General features: G+C 49.0%; 1 pseudogene; it reads right to left on the minus strand.

The window, feature by feature from the left end:
- Nucleotides 1–5,272: 5,272 nt before the first annotated feature.
- LOC129640244 (PI-PLC X domain-containing protein 1-like) lies at nt 5,273–14,466 on the minus strand (annotated as a pseudogene).
- Between the last annotated feature and the right edge of the window lie 390 nt (nt 14,467–14,856).

Raw genomic sequence — 14,856 nt, forward strand, 5'->3', positions numbered from 1 at the left:
TGATACATGACATAGGGCACACAAAGCTGGTGCACTGGGAAAACCCTGAGGGATCAGATGGGGAGAGAAGTGGTCGGGGTTCCAGGATGGGGAAGATATGAACACCCATGGCCGATTCAACTCAATATATGGCAAAACCCACCACAATGCTGCAAAGTAAGTAGCCTCCAATTAAAATAAATATATTAATTTAAAAGAAAAAGACCCATGTACATGCTGTCTACAAGAAACCCACTTCAGACCTAAAGACACATATAGACTGAAAGTGACAGGATGGAAAAATATATGCCATGCAAATGGGAATCAAAAGATAGATGGAATAGCAATCCTCATATCATACCTTAAACTAAAGAAGATTACAATAGTTAAAGGACACTACATCGTGATGAAGGGATCAATACAAGATGAAGACATAGCAATTGTAAACATCTATGCCCCCAACACAGGAGCACCTCAATACATAAGACAAAAACTAACAGACATTAAAAGAGAAACTGACAGTAAAACAATCAGAGTCGACTTTAACACCCCATTCATACCAATGAACAGGTCATCAAAACAGAAAATTAATACAGAAACACATCTCTTAAATGACACATGAGATGAGATGAATCTCATTGATATCTTGAGGACATGCCATCCAAATGGAGAAGAATACACCTTCTTCTCAAGTGCACATGGAACATTCTCCAGGATAGACCACATCTTGGGTCCCAAATCAAACCTCAGTAAAATTAACAAAATTGAACTTGTATCAAGCATCTTCTCTGACCACAACACTATGAGATTAGATATCAAGTAGAAGAAAAAAACTGTAAGACACACAAATACGTGGAGATTAAACAACATGTTTCTAAATAACCAACAGGTTACTGAAGAAATAAAAATGGAAATGGAAAACTTTCTAGGAAAAAATGACAATGAAAACACGACCACTCAAAACCTATGGGATGCAGTAAAAGCAGTTCTAAGAGGGAAGTTTGTAGCAATATGACCCCAACTCAAGAAACAAGAAAAGCATCGAATAGACAACCTCAATTGACTCCTAAAACAACCGATAAAGAAGAACAAAAAAAAAATAGCCAAAATTAGTACATGGAAAGAAATCATAAAGATATGAACAGAAATAAATGAAAAATAAATGAAAGAAACAACAGCAAAGATTAATAAACTAAAAGCTGGTTCTTTGAGAAGATAAACAAAATTGATAAACCTTTAGCCAGACTCATCAAGAACAATAGAGAGATGAACCAAATCAACAAACTTAGGAATGAAAAAGGAGAGGTTACAACAGAAAATGCAGAAATACAAAGGATTATAAGAGACTATTATGAACAACTCTACAGCAATAAAATGGATAACCTGGAAGAAATGGACAGATGTTTAGAAAAGCTCAATCTTCCAAGACTGAACCAGGAAGAAATAGAAATTGTGAACAACCCAATTACAAGCTCCAAATCGAAGCTGTGATCGAAAAGTTCCCCAAAGCCAAAAGCCTAGGACCAGGTGGCTTCACAGGTGAATTCTATCAAACATTCAGAGAGGAGCAAATGCCTATCCTTCTAAAACTCTTTCAAAAAACTGCAGAGGAAGGAACACTTCCAAACTCATTCTGCAAGGCTACCATCACCCTGATATGAAAACTAAGGACAAGACTAAATAAGAAAACTACAGACCAATATCACTGATGAACATGGATGCAAAAACATCCTCAGCAAAATTTTAGCAAACAGAATTCAACAACACATCAAAAACCACGATCAGGTTGGGTTTATTCCAGGGATGCAAGGATTCTTCAATATTTGCAAATCAATCAATGTGACAGACCATATTAACCAAAGGAAAGCTAAAAATCATATGATAACCTAAATAGATGCAGAAAAAGCCATTAAATTTAATTTTAAATTATTAAAAATAAAGTTTAAAAAGAAATAAACTAAAAAAAGTTTAAAAAGTGTAAATAACTCAAATGTCCATCAACTGGTGATCGAATAAATAAAACATGCAATGCAAAATTATTTGGCCATCAAATGAATGGAGTTCTTATACAAGCTATTACATGCTAGCGCTCTGAAATGATTATGTTAATTAAAAGAAGCCAGGAACAAAAGGCTGTGTATTGCATTATACTGTTCATGTGAATGCGTATGTCCCTGATTAGGTAATGCTCTAAAGACCGAAAACAAAGGAGTGAATGAAAGCGCCCAGATGAAGGGGCAAATGGAAAATGTCTGCCAACTGGAGAGTGTTTCCCATTGGAGGGATGAAAATATTCTAGAATGAGGCTGTGGTTATGGTTATTCAACCTATGAATAAGTTACAAATCAATGAATTATACAGCTTAACTAGTAAATCCATGGTACAGGTACAACATGTCAATAAATAAAATGCTTTAAAAAAAAAAAAACTACTGAAATTAACTTCTACTTCCAGGAATATTATCCTTCAAAATCAAAGGGGAAGTAGATACTCTCATATCAACAAAAAATTGGGGAATTCATTCTCAGCAGATACCTTGTCTGTAAGAAATGTTAAAAAGAAGTTATTTACACAGGATAAGAAGATATTGAAGAGAAACTATGAGTTAAGAAAGACTGTTATGTTGAAGTTTGACAGAAAACACCAATATTCTGGAAAGCAATCATCCTTCAATGAAAAGTTAATTGAAAAAATAAAGGAAGACAAATTGAAATGAAGGGTTGTTTTCTTATTATTAATTGGTAAAAGATGAATGCTTGTTTGGGCTTCTCCATCTTTGCTTTTCGCCAATTATGAGTCTTCATAATTAAGGTGGGTTTCATGTATACATGATCTCTTTTCACTCAGTGGTAAAGAATCCGCCTGCAATGCAGGAGCCGTAGCAGGTGCGAATTCCATCTCTGGGTCAGGAAGATCCCCTGAAGGAGAGCATGACAACCCACTCCAGTATTCTTGACTGGAGAATCCCTGTGAACAGAAGAGACTGGTGGGCTTACAGTCCATGGGGTGGCAAAGAGTTGGGACATGACTGTGCAAGGAAACAACAGCAGACGTATGCCTAACAGAGACTCTGAAGATACTAAAAATAGATGAGAAAATTCTCAGCCTAAACAAAGCAAGACAAACAAACAAAAAAACCTAGATTGTAGAGCTGAATTATGAAAGGTTTTAGGCAGTAAAATGTCTCCCAACAGTAGGGTAAGCAGTGTGTTCCACACAGGAGAGAGGAGTAATTTTTAATACTCACTTAATAGAAAAACATTCTAGTTACATTCATAAATTAAAGGAAATGAAAATGTTCAGAAAACAAACATAGTATAAAATCTACTGATCATTTTATGTCTAATTAAGACTGCAAAACTGTAAGGGAATCTTTAAGAAAAAAAATCTGTGAAAGTTTACGCAGCCCCCAATGAAAAGAGTTGGACACGACTGAGCGACTGAACTGAACTGAAGCAGCCCCAATGAACGTAATTTTATTTTCTTTTTTCCCATAGTCTCAAAATAGCTGACAAAGAATTTCACTTTAAAACGTATTTTTCAATTTCAGCAGGATATTTCATATTCAAACATAGGATTTTTCATGATAAAAAGCTTGTACTTTGCAGTGAATATTTTGTTTCACTGATTTAGACATAAATAAAATCACATTGTGTGTCTTTGCCTTGACCATCTTTATGGCATCACTGTGCATTTAGTATCAACGGTTTGAATGTGTGGACTGTGAAGTTCTCGGGTCATATACTCTTGAAGCCTAGCTTGAAGGATTTTGAGCATTACCTTCCTAGCATGTGAAATGAGTGCAGTTGTGTGGTAGTTTGAACATTGCCTGGCATTGCCCTTCTTTGGGATTGAAATGAAAACTGAACTTTTCCAGTCCTGTGGCCACAGCCAAGTTTTCCAAACTGGCTGGTGTATTGAGTGCAGCACTTTAACAGTACCACCGTTTAGGATTTGAAAGCATTCAGGTACAATTTAATCACCTCCACTAGCTTTGCTTGTACTGCTGCTTCCTAAGGCCCACGTGTCTGCACTACAGGATGTCTGGCTCTAGGTGAGTGATCACATCATCATGGTAATCCAGGTTATTAAGATTTTTTTTAACAGTTCTTCTGTGTATTCTTGCTACTTCTTCTTAATCTCTTCTGCTTTAGCTAGGCCCATAACGTTTCTGTCTTTTATTGTGCCTGTCTTTGCATGAAATGTTCCCCTGGCATTTCTCATTTTCTTGAAGAGATCTCTACTCTTTCTCACTCTATTGTTTTCCTCTGTTTCTTTGCTTTTTTCAAATCCCTTGTGAGTATACACTGGAAGTGACAAATAGATTCAAGGGTTAGATCTGGCACACAGAGTACCAGAAGACCTATGGATGGAGGTTCCTAACATTGTACAGGAGGTGGTGATCAAAACCATCCACGAGAAAAAGAAATGCAAAAAGGCAAAGTGGGTGTCTGAGGAGGCCCTACAAATAGATGAGAAGAGAAGAGAAAGGCAAAGGAGACACAGAAAGATACAGCCACCTGAATGCAGAGTCCCAAAGACTAGCAAGGAGAGATAAGAAGGCCTTCTTAAGTGAGCCACCAGGGAAGCCCCTTATCTAATAAAAGGGATTTCTCAGTGAGATCACTATGCGCTCAGTCTCCTCCTATGGACACTATGTCATAGTGCCTCCTCCCCTCCCCAGCTGGGGGTCACCGTCTGCTAGTCTCAGTGCCTGGGGAGAGGGGGCACCCCAGCCTCTCCCATGGGGAAGCCACAGACCCGAGAACCAGGTGTGTCTCCCTGAGGATGTGATTGTACAAATCATGCACTCACCTTTAATCATCACCTCACACCCTGCAGTCGCCGAGAGACACACGGAGGACCGAGGAGACCATGGACCCTGCCACCTGGCCCCACCTCGGCAGTCACCCACATTCAGTGGACGCACGGACGGATGACAAGCCCCACAAGACAGGGCTGAGAATAGCCTCTGCAAAGCCCAGCTCCTCAACATGCCCACCAGCAGCCCCAAGGTGGCTTCCGGTTCAGGCCGGTGACATCACAGTACGTGACTTAAACGCAGCCTCCGTGATACCCAGCTTCACCCATGCGTCATCCCTCAGCCCCGAAGCAGCTTCTGGTTCAGCCCAGTGATGTCACAGGATGCGAACGAGGAGCGGCCTCCGCAACGCCCAGCTCCTCAGTGCGCCGTGCCTCAGCCCCGAGGTGGCTTCTGGTTCAGGCCGGTAACGTCGCAGGACGTGACTGAGACGCAGCCTCTGTGATGCCCAGCTCCACACACGCACCATCTGTCAGCCCCAAAGCAGCTTCCAGTTCAACCCGATGACGTCACCAACAAACCACTCGGCCCAGATGAAGTTGCCTGCGAAGGTGTTGGTACGGCCCCACACCCATGCGCAAAGGTAGGGGAGCCCCCACTGGGTCAGCTTCTCCAGGGACCAGGCCGGGTGGACGCGGACAAACTCCAGGTTCTCTGTGAGGTTGATGCTGGCCACCCACAGCCTGCCTGGGACAAGAGAGGGGCTGCTGTTCATGGTGCAGGCTGTTGGGTCAGCTTCCCAGGCATGCGGCCACTAACCCATGGAGTCATGTGGCCAACCAAACCGTGTGGGCACTGACTCACGTGGTCACCCACCCATGGGGTCACTACCCCATGCATTCATCCCTCCACGGGCCACCAACCCCTGTGGGCACCCACCCATGGGGTCACTAACCTGTGAGGGCATGCGCTCACCTGTCCACATGACGACCCACTCACACCGTCACCCGCCCATGCGGTCACCCACTCACCAGGTCAGCAACTCACATGGTAACCCACCCTGCACTCAGCAACTCAAACTGGTCACCCACCCACGCAGTCTCCAACCAACACGATCTCCGGCCTATGTGACCAGTAATCCATGGGGTCACCCACCCACGCAGTCACCCACCCATGAGACCCCTAACCCATGGGGTCACCTGCCCACGCAGTCACCAAGCTGTGCCATCACTCACCCAGACTCTGGCCTCCGCAGAGGTCAGAGATTCAGATGTCCAACAGAGACCAAAGTTCAGACAGCAGGGGCTCACAGGGGTGTTGACTCATGAATTTCTCCTGTTACAAAGGGCAGGTGGGCTGGACAGTGACACCAAAGATGTCCATGTCCTGGCCCCGTGTGGTGGACACAATAATGTTCACATGGATGTCCACATCCTGTCTACATCCTAACCCCTGTGGTGGACACAGTAACATCCCCAAGGATGTCCACGCCCTGGTCCCCATGTGCGAAACAGAATAACGTCCCCTAATACGTCCTGTTCCATTTCTCCACGTGAACACAAAGCCAGACCCATGCACGAGGACATGTGTGTGACCAGGTGTCCCGGTTTGAAGGCAGCACTCCCCTGGGTGGCTGCAGCTCTTCATGAGCTCCAGGTACTGGACGAGGTCTCAGGGCTTCACCTGGTTCCCCCACCAGTAGGGGATACCGGGCCACAGTTCTGCATGCTGACTCATGGATGCCTCGTCCTTGTACGACAGGATGACCTGCTGGCCCTGGGACCACAGCTGGTGCAGAGTCAGCACCTCCTAGGGGGAGAATCATCCGGGTGCCCATGAGACATGTGCACAGGGGTTATTGGGGTGCCTTGTGACATAATGTGTCAGTTATCGGGGGTGTCCGAGAAGCTACAGTGATGTGTGGATTATTAGGGTGTCTATGAGCAGCGATGGGCTGGTTATTGGGTTCTCTGTGAGAAGAGACAGTCATGGGTGGGTTATTGGCATGTCTGAGTAGAGACACTAGTGGGTCGATTACTGGGGTGTCTGAGTGGAGATGGAGATGGTGGGTTATTGGGGTGTCTTGAGCAGTGATTGGTAGATTTTGGGGGTGTTTGAGTGGAGACAGTGGTGGGTAGATTACTTGGGTGTCTTGAGCAGTGATGGGTCGATTATTGGGGTGCCTGAGTGGAAACAGAGGTGGATGGATTATTGGGGTTTTTGATAGAAAACAGCAGGTGGATTACTGGGGCATTGTGAGGCATGATTGATGGATTTTGGGGATGTCTGAATAGAGACCAGGCAGGGTGTATTATTGGGGGTGCCTGTGACCAGTGATGGGCTGGTCATTGGGGTGTTTGAGTGGAGACAGTGGTGGGTGGATTACTGGGGTTCCATGAGCAGCATCACCTGGTGCCTGAATCAGCCTCATGCAGCAAGCGGATAGTTTGATTACAGTGAGGCCTAGTACTCCTACCACCCCCGCTGCCAAGAGCATGGGGAGCCTGTGGCCCCTGTTCACACCCCACAGGGACACAGCATGTCCCCAAAGATGTTCTTGATGCAGCCCATCAGGTACTCATGCAGGTCCTCCATCACGCCCTCGAAGTTCCTGCATGCCAGGCTAACCACTTCCTGTGGGTGGTTCTCCAGCCACTCTGAGATCTCCATGAGCATGTCCTGGGTGGGGGTGGGGTGAAGGGCCTTGTAGTGAGAGACAGAGGGTCATGGGTGGGGAATTCCCCCAGCACAGCCACTCTACAGATGGGTTGGGGTGTCCTGACACACAAAGACATAAAGCATGGCGCCTGGTCCCAAGGGACCCAGCCTCTCTTGAGTGGCAGTGGGGAACCGTGGCATTGCTCTGGTGTGCTGGTGTGTGTGTGTGTACACACTCCAGTAGGTACAGGTGCACACACAGGTGTGCATGTGTTCAGGGTCTGTGTGTGCACGGATATGCATGTGTGTGTGCATGCACAGCAGCAGAGAGCATTGCTTATAACATTGTGTGAAGTCTGTACTCCAGGGAGCATGCAAGGCCAGCAGGGTACATGCACACTGAGGCCCAGGACAGAACCTCCAGACCCCAAGGGTCTTTAGGTTCTGTGGTGGGGGCACTGGGGGCCGAGGCCAGTGTGAGACTTTAAGTGACTTGGCCAGCAGCCGAGAGAATGGACTGGACACCCCAAAACTGGACACAGGAAAAGACGTGTCAGGGACCTGGTATAGCCAAATTCTGGGAGACACCCCAGAGGCCAGGGGTGCAGGTGTGAGTTCAGAAACGCGTGTTGGTTGGGAATTCTGAGTGACTGATGCCAGAGGTTCTCCCTCTCATGCCTGGAGTGGACGTGTGTCCGTCCCATTAGAGGTCAGTGTCCTCAAATGGGAGTGGACCTGTGTTGTCCCCTTAGAGGTCAGCCTCTCCTGTCTGGAGTGACTGTGTGTCCATCTGAGTGGACGTGTGCCCATCCCCTCAGAGGCCCTCCCCCTCCTGCCTGGACCAGACGTGGTGTCCCTGGCTGGCGGACCCCCCCGTCCGTAACCCTGCCCCCACCCCCACCTCCATGAGGGCCGTCATGTACACCATGTGGCCAGAGTGCAGGTTCCTCTCAGTGCCCTCCTCCATGTGCGCCAACTGCAGGTCCTCACACCAGCATCCAGGTGCTTCGTGATGCTCAGAACCTGCACACAGAGGTCAGTCATCTGTGCTGGGCACAGAGGGCAGCCCCACTCAGGGGCTGGGCATGCACTGAGGATGCCCAACTGAGGGCCACATTGGCCACTGTGAAATCAACCGTGTTGGTGCTGCTGGGGTTGAGGCACTGCTTCTGGGAACAGGGTCCCCAGGGTCAGTGGTCATGTGGAGCACAGAGCCTGGGTCAAGATTGTGGTCTTGGGGGGGTGTTCCTGCAGAGTCCAGCCTCACACTCCTTCAGGCAGTCCCTGGGTGGAAGCTCCCTGTGGGTTCAATGCCAAGGCTCCATGACACCCAAGCTGGACCCTTGGACATGAGGACACACTAGACCCACAGAGGTCTGTGCCCACCCCCACAAACAGCACTAGGAAAGGCAAGAAGGAATCAAGGGAAGAGAACAAAAGGACAAAACATCTGTCCACGACACAAATAAGACAGGAAAAAGCAAAAAATAACTTTAACGTACATTGAAAAGTGAAAGTTGCTTAGTTGTTTCTAACTCATTTTGATCCGGTGGACTGTAGCCCACCAGACCCCTCTGTCCATGGAATTATCCAGGCAAGATTACCAGAGTGGGTTGCCTTTCCCTTCTCCAGATCTTCCCAACCCAGGATCGAACCCACATCACCCTCATTGCAAGCAGATTCTTTACCAACTAGCCACCAGGGAAGCCCTAATATAAATTTGTAGCAGAAAATGTACTGTGTTCTCTACAAGGAGTCATAATGGAAAAAGAAAAAAACACAAGGATAAAAAAATGGGGAAGAAAATAATAGATTCTCTCTATCCAAAATAAAAGAAAAAGCAAAAACTAATATTAACATAAACTAGTCGCAGAAAATGGTACTGTGTTCTCTACACAGAGTCACAATGGAAAAAGAAAAAGATATAAGGATAAAAAATGGGAAAGGGTGTCACAGCCCCACCCCCCAATCCAAATTAAAAGAAAAAACAAAGACTCATATGAATATTGTCAGCTATAGTCAGGCACTTGCCATTCACCTCTACAAGGATTAAATGAAGTGCTGCTGCAGCCGCTGATCTTAAACACCCCCTGAAAGACCACCACCTGTGCCCCCCACCCCACACACACCCAGGTCTCTTTGGGAGCCATAACACTTGAGACCATGGCACCAAGGTCCCCCAGTATGGAGGGGACCCTGCCCTGGAGGGATGCAGAAGAAAGGGACCCAGCACCAAGGGACCCTCTGAGCAGAGGGACCCCAGTCCTGCAGGACTCCCGGGCTCTGGTGGACCTCCTGCTGCTCGCTCCCTCCTCTGGGTGTGAGCTCTTAAGGCCAGCCTGTAGGCAGCTGATGCAAGCAAGAATGTAGTTTGTCCACATTCCAGCCCTGGCTCTCTGCCAATCAGATCCCCTGAGGAGGATTCCAGCAACCAGGGACCTCCCAGGAGGAAGCAATCACACAGGTAAGAGCTGTGCTTGACAGCCTCTTGTCCTCTTGGGAGGACCAGCCCAGGAGCAGAAAAACCAGGAATATGAGTGCCCCTCAAGTGCGGGTACAGGAAGGCAGGGGCCATCTGTCCTGCCCAGGTGGGCCCCTGCTCCTGAGGGCACCTGGGCCCAGGTGGGTTTCTACCCCATCCTGCATCCACCCCCTGGGTAACGTGTGTGCCAGTGACAGGACCACTGTCAATTGGGTGCCCCCTCCCCACAGACAGGGCCCCCAACATTGACTCCTCTTCATCCTCCACAATGACTGCCTCCCACCCCGGCTTCTCTGCACCCCATAAAACCCCCGATCCACCCTGGAGAAGCACTACAGGGGAGGGGTGTGAGTGCGTGCATGTGTTCTCAGTCGCTTCAGTCGTCTTGACTCTCTGTGACCCCATGGACTCTAGCCTGCTGGGCTCCTCTGTCCATGGGACTTCCCATGTGAGAATACTACAGTGAGGTGCCATTTTCTCCCCCATGGGATCTTCCCGATCCAGGGATCTAGCCCGGGTCCCACGCATTGCAGGCTGATTCTTTCCCATCTGCACCACCAAGAAAGTCTCCCTGGAGGGGGTGCTGGGGTGCAAACATAAACCCACCTCAGAGAACATGGGAACTCAGCTATTGCTTATCTGGGACCAGGAAGGAGCTCTGGTGTCAGCTCAGCTGCACAAAGGGCAGAACCCAGCCTTCCCCTTCCCTTCCCAGGTCCCCCAGCCTCTGTAACTTCAGACGGTGATGCTGTTAGTCCATGGGTCCCCGTTCTGGCTTCAGGCTGGTTCCACAGTAAAGCTGTGTCCTTTCCTACCTTTCTGGGAGGCTCTCTGGGTGGGGAAGATCTCCTGGAGGAGGGCATGGCAACCCACTCCAGTATTCTTGCCTGTAGAATCCCATGGACAGAGAAGCCTGGCAGACTACAGTCCATGGGGTCAGACATGACTGAGCAACTAAACAGCAATTCTGCTTTACAGCAGGTTTATTCTCAATCTCGTTTCCCCAAGAGGGATAAGGACACCGCCCCCTGTGGGTGACACTAGCGGCTGGAGCTGGGTCCAGGGCCCAGGCGTGCCCGCAGACCCTCACCTGGGTGGTGGACCTCTTGAGCACCATGGGCAGGGTGATACATGGCAGCACTTTGCCCAGAAGCTGCAGCAGCCTTGACTCCTTGTGAGAGATGGGTGACTTCTTGTTCAGGCAGTAGGTCATCATGCTGTGGCTCCCTGCAGGCAAACCAGGCGGGGGACACATCACCCCCTGAGCCTGTCCTCTGTGCCCCCAAGCCACCCTAAGGATGCACAGCTATAGCACCGCGGGGTATGGGGGAGTCCCGAAAGTCATATCCACTGAGTCCTGGGGACTGAATCTTGTCTCGAAATGGGGTCTCTGCAGATGTGAGAAAGTGAAAGTCAATTTATTTAAGGAATCCCGTTTTTGGACAGGAAAGGCTTAAGGTGGCTTTTGATTTTATGGTTTGTTGTTTCCCAGGTGGTGCTCGTGGCAAAGAGCCTGCTTGCCAAAGCAGGAGGCATAAAGGATGCAGTGGTGATCCCTGGGTTGGGAAGATCCCCTGGGAAGGGAATGATAACCTACTCCATTATTCTTGCCTGGAGAGTCCATGGACAGAGGGGCCTGGTGGGTACAGTCCATGGGGCTGCAAAGAGTCAGACACAACTGAGCACAGAGAGACCTTCTCTAGTTACAAGTACTTTGAAGTTATTCATAGTATTTTCAGGCTTTTTATGACGCCAATGTTGTGGTCATTTATGTGTGGTTTTACTTATTCTTTTCCCTTTTAAATCTGTGTGATCTGTTTCAGAGACAGTGTGGAGAGGTTCACACTTTAGCAGTCACCTGGGGACAATCCAGAAATCTTCCCTTCTGTCTCTGAACATAGGTTTGGACTAGCTTTATTTCTTTCTCTTTTTTCTTTTCTTATTTATTCTCAGGGTCAAGGGATAGGAAGGAGGATTTACAAGTTCATAATATAATTTGATTTGATGATGTTATGGAAGAGTGGATGGATGGGTGGATAGATAAGTAGATGGATGGATGGATGAATGGATGGTGAGTGGGTGGATGGATCAATCAGTGGATGGGTGGATGATGGATTGGTTTGTGGATGGATGGATGGATGGATGGATGCTGGATGGGTGGATTTATGGATGGATGAGTGGGTGGTTGGATGGATGAGTGGGTGGATAGGTGAGTGGGTGGATGGTCAGATAGATGAGTGGATGGGTGGGTGTGTGGGTGGATGGATGGATGGGTGGGTCAGCAGCATGTGGCCCATGCACACAGTGGTGTATGAGTCACCATGAAAAGGAGTGAAGTTCTGACACAGGCTACATCATGGATGGACCTTGAACACACGATGGTCAGTGAGAGAAGCAGACACAGAAGGACACATTTTACCTGTCCATTTATAAAAGATGTCCAGAACAGGCAAATTTACAAAGACAGAAGCAGATGAGTGGTGCCCGGGCTTGGGGGAGAGGCATCGAGTTATTTTGTAAGGGGTATGGGAAGGAGAGCGGCCAAGGGCCACTCTGTGGTCCTGAAGACTCGGAAGCCTCCTCCATGTGGGGTCCCCACAGCTTTCCCCACGGGGAAGCACCCGGAAGGGCCAAGAGACTGGGTCCACGGTTTCCTGTCTGCTCCACACTCTCAAGGGAAGAGCCGTGTGGGGGCCCCTCCTCCCAGGCAGGGTGGGATGGTCGGCATAGAACCCCACAGCTGTCGAGAGGGTGAGAAAAAGTCTAAAGCTGCCTTCCATAGAAAACAGCACTTCCTGTTTGTCCAACTGTCCATGTGCGCTCCCAGCGGGCAGTGTCCAGTGTCACAGAGCCAGGGCAGGGCCCAGTGTCTGCACGGCCAGAGGAGTGCTGGTGGAGAATGGGGCACGTTTGCACCTTGAGGAGGTGAGCAGGGTGCTGTCTGGCAGGGACCCTCCCCTCCCAGGCCACGGTGTCTGGTGGCCACCCCTCAGATGGCCTGAGCACAGCAGTGTCACCCTGGAAGTGCCCGCCACCCTGGTCACCACTGGCCATCCCCAAATCCAGATGCCTGCCCATAGCTGAGCTTTGCAGCACTTTTTGCAACCAAACTGGGTGGAGTCAGAGGTTCCTCATTTTAATTAGATAGTTCTGGTATCACTTATCGAGTTGTTTTGGGGGCGGGTGGCCCCCTTAAACTTTGGGCCCTCCAGGCTCAAGTGCAGAAAGTGCTGCACAAGCTCTGATGGAAAACGTGGGTGGAAAGCTGAGGGGTCCCCAGGAGTAGGACAGAGTGGCTGAGAAAAACACAACCCTGCCCCCCAGGGAGGCCAGCATGTGTCCTGAAGGTAGGCTCTCGGGGGTTCATATACCTTCTGGGTTGAATGGGATAAAGTGGACAGACAAGGGAAGGTGCTGGTGTGTGTATGTGTGTGTGTGCAGTATGTGTGCGTGTGTGTGCATGTGTGTTTGGTGTGTGTGTGTGCATGCGTGTGTGTGTTCAGTGTGAATGTGTGTGCCTGCATGTGTGCATGTTTGGCTCTGAGGCTTCCCACACTTGGACCCATCTTGCAGCCGCATCTCCGCTGAGTCGAGCCTATGGGGCCTCACCTGGTATGGAGAGGTGGTGCAGGGGCATGTCCCAGAGCCAAGAACTCAGTGCCGACATCCAGTTGGAGTTCACTTTGGTGGCACAGGAAGGAGCTGGGCAAGCTCACCTGCCAGCCCATAAGAGGCCGAGCCTGGGCAATCTGGGGGAGGAAATGGGGTGTTGCATAATTAAAACAGGACATACAGAAGACCCGGTGCTGGCGGCATGGAGGCGTGGCTCTGAGAAACTTGTACCTGTGGACTTCTCTCCAAGAGAAAGGAGGATGGGGTGGTGAAGAGGGGAGAAGTGCTCTAGAGACGGAGAAACTGAGACACAGAAAGAAATGGACAGAGACATGAAAAGAGACAAACAGAAGTAGGGCGAGGGGGCAGAGAGACACAGGAGGTTAAGTGGGGGTTTGAGGAGGAGCAAGGGAGCGGGGAGACAGGGACCAACAGACAGACCCCAGCAGCTCAAGTCTGTTCTCCCTGAGGCTAGAGCTGGCGACCCCATCCAGAGGGTCCCCCTTCCTCGCACTGTGCACCAGCCCCCTCCTTTTGGGGCTGAGAGGGGCCCAGTTGAGCCTGTGGGCTCCAGGTATGGGGGCTTCCACCCTAGGGGCAATGGAGTCCAGGCCCAAGGTCACATGCCCGTTACTCCCCGGAGGCGGTCTCTCGATCTGATGAGTGTTGCTGCAGTAAAAGTGACTGGACAGGCTCCCAGGATGAAGCACCCACCTGAGCAGCTAAGAAGCTGGGAATGCCTCCAGTCAGGGTCTGAGTGTCCCCTCTCTCCTGTTATGGGTGGGTGTCCTGGTGGTCTGCATGCCATTAGGACTCCTTTCATGGCAAACACATGCCTGGACCTTTATATTTGTGTTTACTGCTCTCCATGGACAGGGGTTGTCTCTATTCTTAAGGTCCCCTCTCTATAGTAATAGTTCCCTTCTGTTGTCATAGTCCCCCCTCTACAGTAATAGTCCCCTTCTGTTGTCATGGTCCCCCCTCTACAGTAATACTCCCCTTCTATTGTCATACTCTCCCCTGTACAGTGATAGTTCCCCTTCTATAGTAACAGCCCCCTCTAATATCATAGTTGGAGAAAGGCATGGCAACCCACTCCAGTATTCTTAGCTGGAGAATCCCATGGACAGAGGAGCTTGGTGGGCTCCATGCGGTCAGTCCATGGAGTCACAAAGAGTCGGACATGACTGAACGACCAACACTAATGTCAGGTTTTAGAGTAATAGCCCTCTATTCTCAAAACTTCACTTCTACAGTAACTGTGTGTTTTGAGTTCAAGTTTATAAACCTTTTCTGTTTCCTGTGTAGAGAAGATCCTTTAGCATTTGCTCAAGAGCTGGTTTGGTAGTGCTGAATTCTCTCA

This window comes from Bubalus kerabau, chromosome X (assembly GCF_029407905.1).
Source record: "Bubalus kerabau isolate K-KA32 ecotype Philippines breed swamp buffalo chromosome X, PCC_UOA_SB_1v2, whole genome shotgun sequence".
NCBI classification, from domain to species: domain Eukaryota; kingdom Metazoa; phylum Chordata; class Mammalia; order Artiodactyla; family Bovidae; genus Bubalus; species Bubalus kerabau.